We start from the raw sequence: 12,348 nt of genomic DNA, 5'->3' as shown, positions 1-12,348 counted from the left end.
CTCTATAAATTGGTCTAGGACCCATTTTCTGCATGTAGAGCAGAAACATGAGCAAAGTTTAACTCCTCAATTGCTTGGACAAAACTCACAGAGGATAATGACGAAGCGAGCAGCGGGGGTCACTCCACAGTGGCAAATGTACGATCGGGTTTGTTTATTGCTTTATATGCTCAGATCGATAGGTCCATCCACACTGGCACCCCATTTGCATTTAGCCTGCGTAATTGCTGGCATTAATAGCACACATTTACAAAGTATTGTCAGCCATGAAGTGATTATGGTAATAAGCAGACGGATTTGAAAAGGCAATTTTAAACTGCATTTTTTTTTTCTCAAATGAGTTGATCGACTTCAATCATCTGAGTGCTCTGCGGAAGAGTGGCCATCAAGTATCTGTGTTAATGACAGGTTTTTAGCTGGACAGGGGTGTTTGCACAACGATGTGACAACGCAGTTACACACGTGTTGTTTTCTTCATGGGTGTCTGTTATTTGCACAATGCTGGAGGGTTATGTTGACATAAAACATGCAACAGTTACCTGGTGGGATCACACTTTTGTGGGCATGATGAGGTCAGGGGGTCATCCATAGCAGAGTGCTTACATGTCACCTTTCTGCTATTTAAACTGAGGCACTTTGCCCCATCCCCGCGTCTCCCCCTTGCCCTCATATTTAATTCAGTAGCTGCCCAGAGAGCAGGACCACTGTGTCTGGGTGACTTCTCAAATGTTGTGCTAAAGCAGGGACAAATAATTTTGCCCTCCTTTTGACAGTATCTCTAATAGCTATGGTTTTACCACTGACCAAACACTCCTACTGACTCATTAATAAAGGACAGATATCAGAAGTGGATACTTTAGCCATCATTATTTACTTTTTGTGTTGACTAAGGGGATGAGGTGCAGACGTCCATGCTGAAATTGAGGAAGCAGTCAAGCATAAGCAGAGCTCCTGGCTCTATATTTAACGACTGTTTTTGGAGGAGGAGGATGCCTTCTTGTGGCTTGTTATGCTTCCCCCACATTCAGACCTGCTGTATGAAAATACAGCTCTCCGTCCCTGCTATCGTGGATTCAGATATTCAGTTATTCATAGCTTGAGGCTGAATAATGAAAGACGGTGAAAAAACACTTCAGTCTGTTCCTCCCTCTGCCTGTCTCTCCCCTTCTGTCTCTTGACTGGATTTCTACTTAGTTCTTAAGTCCTATTAAAGAGGTGCACCTCCATCTCCAACTCACTAACATGGCATTTGATATTCAACAGCGTTAATGAAATTTGAAAATTAGTAGCGATCTTTGCTAATCAAAGATTAAGATATAAGACAGTGAATCCTCCTCTGTCGATTCACACAGAAGGCATCCTATATATCTTTTGACATGGTTTTTCAGCCATACAGTATGCTAGGTGGGAGCCTTGGCATTTTGACAGTGATCCATGCCTTCAAAAAGCCCAGAGTGATGCGGCATATGCATACAGAAGTAGCTCTTTTGATGGCTGCGGCGGAGCAGAGGCTTGCACAGCACGGAGGCTGCAATTGCTGCCACTCTGTTCTACTCTTTTATGTGGCTGTGAGAGACGGAGGTGTTAGAAGACATGCATAAGGCTGGGACTGTGACACTGCTTCATTCTTAAGTTGTGGTCACTTATTTGTTTATTTTATTGTATTGTATTTTTTTTGGTCCGACAGCACAGCTACATATTTTGAAGCAAAGAATAGACCTAGTGTTAAAAAACAGCCTTTATTTTTGCTAAATTGCATATAATACACAAGGACACACTTTGCTTACATCTTCTGAAAGCTAAATTTGATTATTTATTAACAGTTTTAAATCATAATTCATTCAGATCTTGTTGTGTAGTGGATCACCTCTGTTTCTCTGTTGACAGTTTGATTCTATACTTATTGGTGTTGATTAAGCCTCCTGTGGAGAGCACATTACCCCAGTAATTTATTCTCCATAGTTCTTATTTTTCCACTTGCACCTGCTTGGTTGTGTGTGTCCAGAAGGGGGCAGACAACCAAAAAGGCAAATCAGTGTTTTGCACTGTGTTATCTGTGTGTGTAGCTCGAAGAGAACTGATAAAAGCGCACACACTAATTGGGTTTTACAGCAACCACAATCTCACAATGCTCTTTCATTACCCAGGGGACACAGTGTCTAGTTGTTTCTGTGTTCATACAGGGGGGTTACACCATGTGTGCATGCAAGTTAATGTTTGTATGTGTGGGCTTGTATCATATGTGATGTGCGTCAGCCCCCACTGATCTGAGACTGCAGTGCCTGCGTGCAATCAGGGATATCAGCGGAGGCAAGAAAACAACTCAAGTGGTGTCTTTAGCCGCACTACAGTGAATGTCCACCCCAACAACAGGGGTTCCTCCTAATGGCTCCACAATGTTGTGCTTTGTGGAGTTAGATGAGATTTCAAATGTCATTTTATCATCACAACCTTTCAAGGACCTTTTTAAATTGAAAATTAAATATTGAATTTGAAAATATTTAAAGAAAAAAAAAGGTTATGTCAACCCCAAATAGTCACCTTTGTATGGCGTATTAGTTGGTGATTTTCAAATGGTTTAAAGTCTGGTGTTTATACTCCAAATGATGCATTTTTTATTGATTGTAATTTCCTAAAAATTTTAGGGAAAAAGTTGTGAATTTCTTTGTAGATATCCACTCCTTAACTGTCTTAACTATAGATACATTTTGAACTTATCAGCTATCGACTAAATGAAAGACAACCAAAGTAATCTTTGCACTTATTTGGAAATAATTACTCAAGTGGGCACAAATTGAACCCTGTCTTGATTTTCCTTAATAATGGCTATCTAATTACATGTTCCACACAGTAAGTAATTAGTGCTTATTGTTCAAAAAGTCTCAACTTAATTATTTTATTTAATTTTAATTTATTTAACTTAAAATAAAAATAAAATAAAGCTGCACTGATATTTCCCCATGTCTAAAATTGGTCTGCAATCTAGTCATTGCCAGCAAGTGTCTTTCAATGCCCTTAATGTTCTTTGTCTCAGAACCAGAGCACAGATTTGCATTTACTTGTTCTTGCTAGACACATCAGTGTCAAACAGTGGCAAGCATCCTACAGAACCTACATATTGTGTTGCCAGACTAAACCTTATTTCGTTCTGTTTTTACCAGTTCTTGCTCAGTGGGTTTACCTCATTTAATCTTTTGCTAATTGCCACATTCAGTCAGTGCTGATTGATTACTGCACAGCAGCTCTTGGTTAATAGCATTGTGGGCCTATTGCTGGTCACAAACTGGATTCTCCTGTGTGGTCACATCTCTATAAAAAATGGGGACTGTAAAGATAAAGAGCACTGCATGGGTGAAAGTTGAAATGCATGTCCATGCACGCCCACACAAACACACACACAGTATCTTTTCACTGCTCTGTCTGTGCTGGAGAATGTTTGCCCTGGAGAGTTCTGGGATCACTGTGCTGTGCTGCTGTTGAGCCACTGTCTTGTCCTTGTAGGTCACTGGTGCCCTCCAACGATATCTTATCTCATCTGCAGTGCAGTCGATACTGTTGACAGAACTCCAAATAGCTTCTGATTAGAAGTTCCCTCATTAGCTTTGTTTCTTTGCCTAAATAATTAACCCCACATCCCCAGCCTACAGAGATGTTTATGGTACCAGCGTGGTATGAAGCAGTGCGGTTTCATCTCCCTTTTGATGGAGGAGAGAAATGGAGAGGCTGAGGAAAGGGAGGGTTGAGGGATAGAACGGGAATGGTTTAGACACACTGCTCTGCACTGATCCTGAGCATGGCAGCCAGTGGTGTGTTTCAGATTGTTTTCCATTTGCATGATAATATGAGCATGGATTGACTCACACAAACACACACAGACATTCACACATACACACACACATAAATGCACACCTGGGTTATTACATACAGACTGCTGCTTTATACAGGGCAGATTACCTGAGTGAGCATCCTTGGTTTTACTCCATGCCCTGAAATGAATGAAATTCTCACCATTAGCACACAGGTTACATAAGCCCGGTGTACAGGTATATCCAGCTGCACTAATGCTGTAAGCTGATTACAGATGGAATTAAGACAATTACTCCTCTGTACAACAGTTAATGTGACTGAGACAGTGGAAAAAAAACTAAACTAAACTGTGATATGGATCCTCTCAAAAATCCACAAAATAACACTGAAGAAGCTGTAACTTTATAAATCCTTTAAATGCTCCAGTAAGCTGGTTAATGTCAAACATCTAAGCATTGTTCATGTATTTATAAATGCAATTTCAGATTGCATTCATATGCAATTACATGTCAAGCATAAACATGTCAATTATTATGTGCTTCTTGTTGTGTGATATTTTTGAAATTTCTTTTCATTCGCCCCCTTCTCATGGTGAATATAAGTTTTTTTTTTTTTAAATTTGGTAAAGATCTTCACTTGTACTCAGGGTTAAAGGGATTAGATGCCAAAAGTTAAGATCGCTTTGTTTGTCTTTTTGTTTTTTACCATACTCAACAAACATGTGAATGTGATCATGTGAGGAAATGTATACCAATGTGTAATAGGATGTAAAGGGATAAGGTGATGTTTTTATATCCAAAAAACTGAAAACAAAACATATACAGGCCCTGACTAATCATTAAGAACAAAGTGAGACTGTGACCTTATTTTACATTGGAGTCTTTGGTGCCCACTTATTAATTCTTTTAAAATCTTCACTGTATGATATAAACAGCTGCTTGACTAGTTGGTCTTATGTCCTCAAGGTGTTAATTCTGGTTTTATCTCAGGAGCTTCAAGGGAATGTGCATGAGAGCAATTTCTGCCATTTCAGTGAATTATAGAGTGATCATGCTGTTATTAGTGCTGTTGGTGCATAACTCTGCTGCGTGCAGGGCAACTGCTTTCCATACAAACTGACAGACTGCAGCACAGAAACTTCAAATGCAATTTGTATATGTATGAGTATGTGGTACTTAGGTGAGGCTAATGTAGCAGTGATTTGCTGAGCAGGCAGAGGCACTGCTACAATTTATTCCAAGTATTTAGATGTTATGTGCAGCATTCAATCATGCTTCAGCAGACACACATAAAACGTATTGGGGATAATAGTTGCGCTGGTTGTACAAAGGGGAGTTTTCGAATGCGCTGCCTAAGTGGTGAATTGCTTTACTCCCTCCGTCATAAACAGCGTACACATATATACAGTGGAACATGGAAATGATTAAAAAAAATACCTGCCCATGGATGAGGCTGTTGTAAAGGTCATCTCTGTATCCAGTTTAATTTTTGCTCTCCCTCAAGAGTTAAGATCTATAAAGCGATCAATAAATCTCTTTAAATGTCTCTGCATCCAGGCTGTGTGTGTGATTTAACACCCTGCCTCTTCTGCTTTCTGTTCACCTCACTGACAGACCTCAGCCTTCCTCTGCTCACAAATCTAACTGTATCACCTCCTGCCTGAGCCATCCACATAGAAAATGGTCAGACCTTTACATTTGATGGATAACAGACCTGGTTCAAAGTCCTCTGGAAGGTTCTGATTCAGAACCATCAGATGATTCCTGATACAGAAAATGTGTCACCTGTGATCTACAGTGGGGAACAACGTGTCCTTAGGTGTGGGATTCTTACTTTCAGGGAGTATTGATTAAAGGACAGATGATCTGAAGAGGCCATTAGGAGGATTGAGGAGGGGAGAAAAGGCAAGGGAAGACTGTGATGAACATGCACCCCTCTAATCATTATGCCGCGTCCAACACTGCCTACAGCATCAACCTTACATGCCGATCTATACGCCGTAAAGTAGAATTATTTCAGAAGTTACAGCAGCACTGTGAGTGTTCTGTTCAGTTCATTTAAATTCTTGTTTGTAGCCATTTGCTGTTACCATGTTGCAGGGCTGGCTCTGCATCTGCACCAATACACACATGACTGCACACCACTGATGGGTGGGGCTCTGTCACAATGAGCACAAGGAGACACAATAATGGCATACATGCACAAACACACCAAATTTTTTACAATGTCTCCTAGTATCTTCTTAGTCCAGGATGTAGATTGGTGTCAAGGGAGGACAGCTGAGTATAGTAAACTGGGCTATCTACAGCTGTTGCAAACGCCTCCTTTCCTCCTCCAGCTTGTCCTGCAGAATGTTATGAAGCACACTTGCACTTGGGGCTCATCAGGCCAAGCTAGATAAAAGCTGCTCAACTCCAGCAGAGAGCTTAATTAAAACGGGGCTGCCATCGCAGAGTGACACCTTTTACAAGCTCCTAACGGCGTTCTGCTCGCCGTTACTGCCAATCCAATTATAGAGCAAAACAATAAAATAGACACACAAGGAGCTGCAGCAAACAGACTGGCATAAAGAGGAAGACAGGGATGCTGTTAAAGGTTTTATAAAGATTTGCAGAGTGGACATAGGTCTAGACTGCAGAGGTTTCCTTTTTCACCAGAGATGCCGATGTAAGTATATGCCACACTGGATAAGAAACTACTTCCGTGTGTGTTTCTGTGTGCATGTGCACACTGTGTCTAAGGTAGTTCTGCACTGTTCTTTCAGTAGGGACACAGTTCAGCAGCTTCCTGGGATTATATTTCCCTGTGGAAGGACACTACCTCAATGTCATCAGGCCAGAACTTACACAAATATGCTGAAGAGATGCACACACAGCACCATTATCATCGCACAGTACCCACAAACAGCATATCAGATGTTCGTTTTTTCGGGGCCAGCAATGGAGCTACTCTTTCGGTTCGACAGCGTGTCACAGCTGGACTTGTGACATCTGTTACACTTGAACAGCTACATGGAAAAAAAATCTGTGGGGGGTAATACATATTAACTCTAACCCTGCAGGTAAGAGGGGGTGATGGTGAGGATAAAATGTAATAAGATATTCGGTAGTATAGAAGGAGAAGATGACAGGCAAAAGATGTATGAATTTTAGTATTAGAGCCTGAGCGAACTCTGGAATTCAATTTGTATACTGGGCACCTTGTTTTAGCGAATCGTATCCCTGATAAGAGCTAATGGAGTCAGTCTCAGCTAGTGATTGGGAGCCGCTTAACTAAGTTTGCTTTTCCAATTGTTTCAAAATCCAACTTATGACTCACTCCATGTCATATATACCGAGATAGGGCTGATGCAATAGGAGACTGATTTCTGCTGGAGGAAACATTAACAGGGGCATTTGCCTGCTGCAATACTTCCGCTCTTCCTTTTTAGCTTCTCACTTTACTTCCTCTCTACTCTTGCTTTACCCGATGCAGGAAGCAGACCCACCTGCTCAATCATGATGCCTCACTACCTCTGTCCGTGCTGTCTCTTTGCTGGAATTGGCAGAAAATCAATCCCACTCTCATCTCCAAACCCCCCACCCTTCATCGCGTTCCTCCTTCACGTCTCACTCCCCCTTCTGGCTGCAAAGTGTCCATTCTGGACTGAGCACAACCATCAGCACAACATCATGCCTTATCAGAGCAGGCACAAAGGCCCATGGGCACATTGTTCATCAGTATCAGCCAGCTCCAGTTTCAGCACACTGCCTGCATCTGCCAAGCCCCCCAAACACAGTTATGACCATAAACAAGACAACAGACTGAAAACTGGAGCGGCCACCAAAATCTTTTTGGGGAAAAATGCATCTTTAATTGTAGTGCCTGTTAATTACGGAGTGCTATGAGAATGGGAAAAGATAGAGATGAGGATATAGCCCATCATCATTTATTATGTAAATGTATTCCATTTGAGACACAATTAAGTGATTAGAAGGCTGTCGCTCTCTGCTCTTTCTTCTTCTTGTCCTCACTTGTCTTTTTCTTTGCTTTTCAGCATATTACTGTAATGAAGCCATTACTTCTTCAAGTGAATTTTAATGAGTTTTTAAATAACATTTTAATGAGCTATACATTACCATAAAGCATGGATTAGGCTAAATTGAATTTTGTGTGTGTGCGAGCGTGTGTGTGTGTGTGTGTTAGTATTGTTAAGGAAAGAGGTTCATTAAGAGTTAATTATATTGTTTCTCAGGAGCCACACCACAGATTTTTCTTGGCCTCAGATTTGCCCACTGTCCTCTTACTGTCATTACTGTGCTGCTCAGGGGCTTGTTAGGCCAAATTAGGGGTGCTGTTTGAAAAATTAGCTTTGATTGGGGCTGCTGTTTAAATAAAGATATTTGTTTCGGCTTATCTACTTAATCAGAGGTCGAAGCTCCATATGAGGCATGAGTGTGATGGAATGCGCTCTCTTCATTTACATTCAGCCCCATCTATTTAGTCCCTTTGTACTCCTCACCACCTCTTCAGTTTGACCTTGATCAGGCATCCTCGCGTTATCCCCTGTTGTTTTGTGTTATGTTCATTCTTTTTTTCTCAGTGCTCTCACCAGGGCACAGGAGCACTGTCTCTTTTATTCCCTCCGAGGCTCTATTAAAGATCCACATTTCATACGGTATCCCCCCAACTATAATATCACTGGCAGCCATATGAGTCTCTTTACTTTCACTATTTTCCATATTCCGCGAATCTTATCTGCGAAAGTGTCAGTGTTATTTACAATCCCTTAGCGCAGGATTTGCAGATAGGGAGAATGGTGGTGATCATATCAGACTTGGCCATGGTCCGTGGAGGATGACTGGGTGTGAATGTATACGGCTTCATCTGCAGAACCTCATCTGCAGTCAGTGCAAAGAGAGAACACTGACAAGTCAGTGAAAGTGAGTGTAGGGGGCAAGATGCAATTCATTGGACAACACTGGGATTGGAAAAAATGATTAACAGAGAACGCAGCAGAGTGACCCCTGATGATGGAGAGAATAAGGCAGACAGAGAGATGGATATTATTTGTGCTAATGATGAGAGTCTCTATCAAGCTCTCAAAGGAGGCACAGCCTTGGGCATGGCCAGACAGTCATATTTTCGCAGCTGTTTCTGTGGTCTGACCTGCAGCCCCTCAGTGGAGGGATATAGGGGATATGTGCAAACCTGCTGTTTGCCTGCCTGCTGAGGGGGTAATTTCTGCATCTGGATGAGGGGCAAAGGTTAGCTCTGGCCGGTGGGAGGGCAAATGAGCGAGTCAAACCTGGAGAAAAAGCTTGCATCCAGACAAATGGAGTATATCTCCTTTCAGTGTGGTATAATATAGTGTGGCATTATCCTTCTCCTGCCTTCAGCATCAACAGCAATACAAAACATCAGTGACAGTACATACAGTAGGTTTGCTTTGTCAAGTGAGATATATATTGTCTATCTTCTCTAAGGGTGGGATTGAAAGTGGTGGCATTGTAAAAGCACTCTACCAGATGAACCGCAAAAACCACTCAAATGAAATGATATTATAGCTTGGAGCTACCTCTCTACAGCTCTCCTAGTTTGTGTGTGCATGGTTTATTTTCTAATCAGAGTGTGGGTGCCGGGGTGTGGCCCCAGGCTTCTAACTGTTGTAATCTCACTGTGCGTTTCTGAGCCCCTGACCCAAGAGAATATCTATGAAAGCACGGAGGGTCTGTTCTACCATTAACGGGGAGGGAAGAGTAATAACAACCACACAAACATACAAAAATATTCATATTTGCAGTATCACAAAGAGATATGAAAGCCGGCGGCTTTTAAGACTGCTTCACAGTTTGTCAGGGTTGGTGTGTAGTTGTTTGTGTATGTGGGGAGCATCTATCAAGGTGATGTGAATGTCAGAAATAGGTCTCAGACCTCTGTGGTGTTGTGGCAGTGAGCACAACCTTTGTGAACCAAACCAAGGTGCGCTCCTGTAGGTGAATGTTTGTCGGCACTTATCTCGGTATGCAGGCTGGACGCTTCAGTCAAGGCTCCCCACTAATCTTTCTGACAAGCAGTGTCACCCTCCAGTGACTAATATCTTAGGTGGAAGAAGAGGGGGCACTGCACAAAATATTTCCCCTCATGCTGTCCTTGCCCTGCCACCCCTGTGCTACGATGCTCGTTGTGTGAGCTGTCATCTATCTGCATCCAGCTGATTTTTGTGTGCTGAGTCTATCTTAGCTAAAAACACGCCTGCATATAGACCTTTCTAATGGTTGCTGGCATCGGCCTCTCCTGCCAATGTAGCACAGTCTGGCTTACAAAGTAGCTGTGTGGGTGTCTCCTTTGTGTTTTTGTGTTGGCAAAGACCTCCACTCTCAACCCGTTGGCTGTTTTACAGCACAAGTTGCAACCTGACTCCCTCCCCTTTAAGTTGGAGGTGTTGAAACCGTGCCAGCCGAAAGAGCTGCAAATTTGCCATGCTTTGCCCCCTGCCTGATGCTCTTTCATTCAAATCAACCCACTCCTCTGATATTTAGGAAATAAATAAATAAATAACACACGAGCGGGAAAGGCATATTAATATTTTTCAGACATGGGTTCTTTTTAGCCCGCAGCCAGATCGACAGATGTAGCACTAGTCAATAGAGGGAAGGGAATGTAAAAATATATAAATATTAATAAGCAAGTAAGCGAGCGAGCAGAGTTTGTGGCTTCCTGGTACTTCATGGGAGGTGAGGTTTTTCGGCTGAAGAAGAGCTGAATGTTTCAGGGGAAGAGAAAGGTAATTACTTCACGTCTGTTGGCTGATTCAGGCCTGAATGCCTACAGGGCCTCAGAGTTGGAGCAAAAGTTCAGCTTCTGACGGATACATACAGACCCACCAGTCGATGTTAAGGTACTAATATAAAATCATTCCCTCACAGTAGCAAGCATTGTTCCACCCATTGCATTGCCTCTGGGCAAATGAAGCCATGGTAGAGTTACAGGCTGAAATTGTAATAAAGAAGGGCAAATGTTAAACGGAGAGGATGAAAATCTGAGCTGTAGGTGTTTTTTAACTGTAGGCTGATGACCTTGATGACTGCAGTTAGGATTAGATAGTTTACCAAAGTGTATTTGGGTTGGCCCATCCTCTCATTTACTTAGTAAATGTGTCTGGTGAGTATTTTCTTGGTATCAGCAAGCCCCGAACCTGCACACAAAGCATAATCCTCTCGCCAGTGACATGTCTGTTTATTTGCTCCTAGCTGTTTGTAACCTAATGTTTATCCTGCCTGCAACAAGTGCGTGTGTGTATAGCTGTTGTTCTTTGTTTGCTGGAGTGTGTGACTACTCTGTTTTTATTTATTTATTTTCCCATTTCTATTCATCGCATATTTATTTAGATTGCAGTGCAGCGATGCATTTACTGTGACGTACTGTGCCGTATTAGATTAGATTAGATAGCGTGGCACAAGCACCGTAATGATGCACCTAATGCGTGTTTCTTTTGTCACTGTTCTGTTTCAAAGGAAATTGATTCTGACAAAATCCCATGGGTGCTATCAGCAATGAATGGAAAGGAGCAATTAAATCCAATGTGATCTTGAAAACAACAGCCTATGTATGGTCCAAACCAGACTATGATTTTAAACAGCAGGGCATCTGTTTGTAATGCAAATACAGAGAGCCCATTGGTGGTGGCTGTTCTAGCCACACTGGTTAGGGGGACCGGCACACTGGAGCTTGCTAATTACCTTAGCTTTTTAGATTAGAGGTCAGCCCTGCATAAGAGAGAGAAAATCTCTATCTCTGCCTACTCTGTATTCTCTCTTATTACCCCTGTGTAAAGGTTTCATTTGAATTCATGTCACACTAAAGTCCCACTCTATACCCCTGTGCATCCCCAGGATAATTGGGTTGAAAGCTTCCTCTATTCCTCCACTCTCCTTCCCCTTGGTCTAAATAAATAAATAAGAAGACAATAGCTTTGTGGCTTTCTGTAGATAGGGTAAGAAAAGTGAATGAAGAGATGAGAGAAGCCTGGAGTGCAGGGACCAGTTATCCCCTCTTATAATCCTGGCGCTCCCTGCCATTGTCCCTTGTGCCACATGGAATTTACATAAGGACCTGTGGTGCTGCCCTTAATTCAGCCCTCCTGAAGTATCTTCAAATATCTCCCAACAAGCTCAGTGCTTTCATCAGCAAGCTTAGTCAGTCATCAGAGGGATCGTGTCCCTCACCGCTGCACTGATAGTTACACTGCTGATACCAAACTTCCTAAAGTGCTACTCCAATTTATTAGATTTATTAAAGCCTGAATAGGGAAAAAATAGTTTCATTTCACACATCAGGGAAGCCCCAGCTATTTTTTGAGTACATTAGGTCTATGTTATTTTCATTCATTCATACGGTAGGTGTGTGTTCTGAATACATCAGTGACTCAGGGTTTAATTTCTCACAGTTAGTTTGGCATGATTGTGCTTTCATGTTTGTACTTCGGTGCTTCTTGGTGTGTTTCACTGTGACAGCGACTCCCCTTGTTTGTTAATGAGCTGCTGTTGTGTGTTTCGCTGA

At 42.1% G+C, this 12,348-nt stretch overlaps 1 protein-coding gene across 9 annotated transcripts in view; it reads left to right on the top strand.

The window, feature by feature from the left end:
* robo2 (roundabout, axon guidance receptor, homolog 2 (Drosophila)) overlaps nt 1-12,348 on the top strand; it is a 155,017-nt gene that overhangs the window by 82,466 nt on the left and 60,203 nt on the right. The gene's annotated exons all lie outside the window — the stretch shown is intronic.

This window comes from Rhamphochromis longiceps, linkage group LG14 (genome assembly GCF_057381845.1).
Source record: "Rhamphochromis longiceps isolate RC_006_pf linkage group LG14, R_longiceps_female_GT1.1, whole genome shotgun sequence".
Lineage (NCBI taxonomy): Eukaryota > Metazoa > Chordata > Actinopteri > Cichliformes > Cichlidae > Rhamphochromis > Rhamphochromis longiceps.
This window is presented reverse-complemented; position numbering and strand designations above follow the sequence as displayed.